Genomic DNA, 4166 nt, shown 5'->3' with positions numbered 1-4166 from the left:
ATGTTTAGGAAGGCAGAGATTTTGATAGACGCTCCTGGCCGCGAGGCCGAGGGGTTGTTTTGTGCGTAGTGATGAGGCCCGGCTAGTGCATGAGCCAGTGCCGGCCCGTTTTTAGGTCCATCACATTCTCTCTAGCTAACTCAAGTATTGGATTGTTTAGCATAGATAATTTTGTAGCTAGAGATCTAGCTGTTGATGGATTCTGCAAGATTAGTGAATTATGGAATGCCTTGCGACTAAGTGCATCGGCAACTACATTTTCTTTTCTTGGTCGGTACTTGATTTCAAAGTCGTACTCTTCCAGCATCTCAATCCACAGACGTTGCCTCATGTTGAGCTCGTTCTGGGTAAAGATCCATTTGAGACTCTTATGATCAGTCACTAGGGTAAACTTGTTACCCAATAGGTAGTGTCTCCAAAGCTTTAGAGCATGGATGATAGCTAACAATTCCAGATCATGGGTAGCATAATTATTCTCATGACTCTTCAGTTTCCTTGAAGAGTAAGCTACCGGATGACCTTCCTACATAAGCACACATCCCAAGGCAAGTGTGCTAGCATCAGTTACTACCTCGAACTCCTTATTGAGGTCTGGAAGTTTTAGGATAGGTGCTGATACCAAGCTTTGCTTCAATCTGTCAAAGCTCTTTTGTTCGGGAGTTGACCATGCAATGGTTGTTTGCTTCTTCAGTAAGTCCATCAGAGGTGCTGCAATCAAAGCATAGTTTTTTATGAATACCCTATACCATCCTGTCAATCCGAGAAAGTTGCGTATTTCTTTGACAGATGTTGGTATTGGCCATTCTAGCACATCTCTAACCTTGGCTGGGTCTACTGAGATTCCTTCCACTAATACGATGAATCCCAGATATTCAATCACACTTGAAGAATGCACACTTCTTCATCTTAGCATACAGCTTATGCGACCTCATTGTTTCAAGGACAATCCAAAGTTGGGGTTCATGATCTTCTTCCTATTTAGAATAGACTAAAGTGTCATCAAAGAAGACGAGCACGAAGTCATCAAGATATGGCCTAAAGATATCCTGCATTAACCTGTTGAAGGTGGCAGGGGCATTCGTAAGTCCGAATGACATAATTAGGAACTCAAAGTGCCCATATCTTGTATTGAAAGCCATCTTTGGGATATCTTCTTCCTTGATCCTTATCTGATAGTAACCCGACCTAAGATCAATCTTGGAGAAGATCTTTGCCCCCTAAAGACGATCAAGAAGCTCATCTATTCTAGGAATAGGATACTTGTTCTTGACCATTGATTGATTCGGTCCTTTGTAATCAATACATAGTCGAAGTGTTCCATCTTTCTTTTTCTCGAACAGTACTGGAGCTCCCCATGGTAAATTGCTAGGCCAGATGTAGCCCTGATCTAGCAGTTGCTTGAGTTGTTCCTTCAGCTCAATTTCTTCTAGTATGAACATTCTATAAGGTCTCTTTGCAATTGGCGCAGCTCTTGGTACTAGCTTAATCTCATGATCCACTTCTCTTTGAGGTGGAAGTTTTGTCAACTCTTCAGGGAATACGTCCGTGTATTCCTTTAGCCAAGAAGGTCCTTCACTAGACTCTTACTTCTGATCTAACTTGTTCAGCTTAATTAAGTAGACAAGTAATCCTTTTCTGACTCCTTTTATGGTCCGAGATGCTTTGGCCAATTGAATTTTTGGCACTCTAGCCTCACCTTGAGTTGTGACTAATTCCCTTTCAGAGTTTGGAAAGGAAACTTGGCCCCTCCCACAATGAATGTGGGCATCATTAGGCTTAAGCCAATCCATTCTGAGTAGACACTCATGGATACCTAAATTCATGACTCTGAATTTGACCAAAGTCTTCTTTCTTCCCAAAAAGAATTCCACCTTAGCAGTTTTCCTGGTACAAGTAACCTCACGACCATTTGCCCATTCCATAAGCAAGGTAGGTGCTTCTATTGTGGCTATTCCTAATCTTTTTGCACAAGTTGGTGAGGTAAAGGAATGTGTACTGCCACAATCAATCAAGGTCTTGGAACTTTTACCTTGATAGTCCGCTGAATCACCGAGAACTAGCGATTCGGGCCTTTCTTGTGTAGAGTGGCATGGACTGTCGCCCTTTCAAATTCTGCCTCCATGGTCTGATCTTCTTCTTCTTCTTCGCACATTTTTCTATTGGCAACGTAGTCGGTTCTTCCTCTGCCTCGAGTAGCGGCTCCTTGACCACGGCCCGTTCCTTGGAAAGGTGCTTGGCGATGTCCTCCACCAAGTTTGAGACATTGCCTCTTGAAGTGACCGGGCTCGTTGCAGTGGAAACAACGGAGGTTTCGGCCATTGCTTTGAGTAGGAACAAAGTTGTTGATGTTATTAGTCCTTGCTTTCTTTCTTTGTCCCTGATTATGACCTTGAAATCTCTTCATTTGAGGTTTGAATGCTCCTCTGTTCGAGTCATTATAAGACCAAGTTTTGTTACCTCTTGGTCTAGACTGCACCTCATGAATTATAGGTGCAGCTTGAATGAGTGCATCTTGAGGATCTAATGGACACATAGATTCGAGACATGTATTTATTGGGGGATTTAAACCAGCACAAAATTTGGACACCTGCTGTGTCATGTCCATCTGTGGTGCATGCTTAAGAAGTGAGAAATTTTTGGAATAGTATGCGTCAAGAGTGAGTCTCAGCTGTTTAGCTCGTAGAACTCATTCATTTTCTACGTGCAATATGCAGGTGGTAAGTATCTTCCCTACACGGCTTTCTTCAGCTTCTCCCAGGTAACGGATCCCTCCGCGATCCCTTGATCCTTCCACCATTGCTTCCACCAAAGCCTGGCTTTGCCGGTGAGCTTCAGCTTGGCGATCATAGCCTGATTGGTGGGTGCAGTACCGACTGCTTCAAAGTAATCCTCCATGGATTCAATCCAAATTTCAGCATCTTCTTGGACGAACCTGCCTCTCCCGTTAAACTCGGGCAGCTTAATCTGCTTGAGAAGAAACTTCTTCTCCTCGATTACAGCGTTGCTTGATGTAGGAGGTGAACTAGGAACCTGTACATGGGGTTGTGCCTGGATAAAGGTTTCTTAACATTATTATACGATAATCGTTATTGATTTATATTACATCTTCAATTCCGCTATGAAGCAAGCAATCTAACTACTTAACTTTTTATCAATTCTCATGCACAATCAGACATTGATAAAAAGAAGTCTTTTTTGTATTTATATGGGCATAGCCCTTTCAGAATAAAACATTTCTTGCAATGATAAGCCAACTATTACATTTATTTTGGGGAGAACAACGTTGTATTACATTTATCTACAGGAATTGTATAATAGTATGGTTTCGGGTCATGGATCTTCAGGAATCAGTAAGTCATTGGAAGTTTAGGGTATCCTTTCCTTTGGAGCCCATTCTTCTCATGGCGCCCCAACACTTTAATCCTGTCGGCGGGGATCACACGAGTTACTTCCTCATATACATATGAGTTCATCTCAACCCTTCGACCTCGAATATGTAGAGTTGAGTTTATGTAAGCTTCCACAAAAATGAACAGCTTCACGACTTTCAGGTCTTCCAACGACTTGATCCTCTTTAGGTTGGTTTGTAGATAAGCAAACCGGTGGGTGGCTATATAGTAGATTCCTGAGGCACCCGTCCATCTTCATTCCATGTACAGAGGCGATGGATTATAGATTTGCTCTAGGATGTTCATCATCTCAACCCTTTGTCGATAATGCGAAGAATGCATTGCAGTCATAAACATGACGTGGAATACCAAGAACTTGTTCCATGCTTCGTAATTCTGCAAGACAGCATTAAAAGTAAGGAAATGTTTGGACAGCAACATTTGCTTTACTTTATCTTATTAAGATTTCATAAAAACAATTTCGTTCTTCGCTGGCTCTGATACCAATTGTAACGTGTCCACTTCTATCTTCAGGACACATCTAAGTAGTCCATCGAAAAGGATGTCTAGAAAGCTCCGCTCGGCACTCCCATAGAATGTTACGGGGTTTGCGATCTAGGGCTTTCCGAGTCTACCACATAATGGAAGCATTCCGGCCGTTCCCACTTAGGATCGACCTGAATTATGGTTTTTCTTATTGGTCATTTCCGAATGGCAACTAGTGTTGAACCCAAGCAAACTACTTTACGCAGAAATGCCAAGTCCGAAGCGAATTCA

The sequence above is a fragment of the Lygodium microphyllum genome, chromosome 12, assembly GCF_053477565.2.
Source record: "Lygodium microphyllum isolate KBCC chromosome 12, Lygodium_microphyllum_v1.1.10, whole genome shotgun sequence".
Lineage (NCBI taxonomy): Eukaryota > Viridiplantae > Streptophyta > Polypodiopsida > Schizaeales > Lygodiaceae > Lygodium > Lygodium microphyllum.
The sequence above is the reverse complement of the archived record's forward strand: the minus strand, read 5'-3'. Positions refer to the sequence as shown.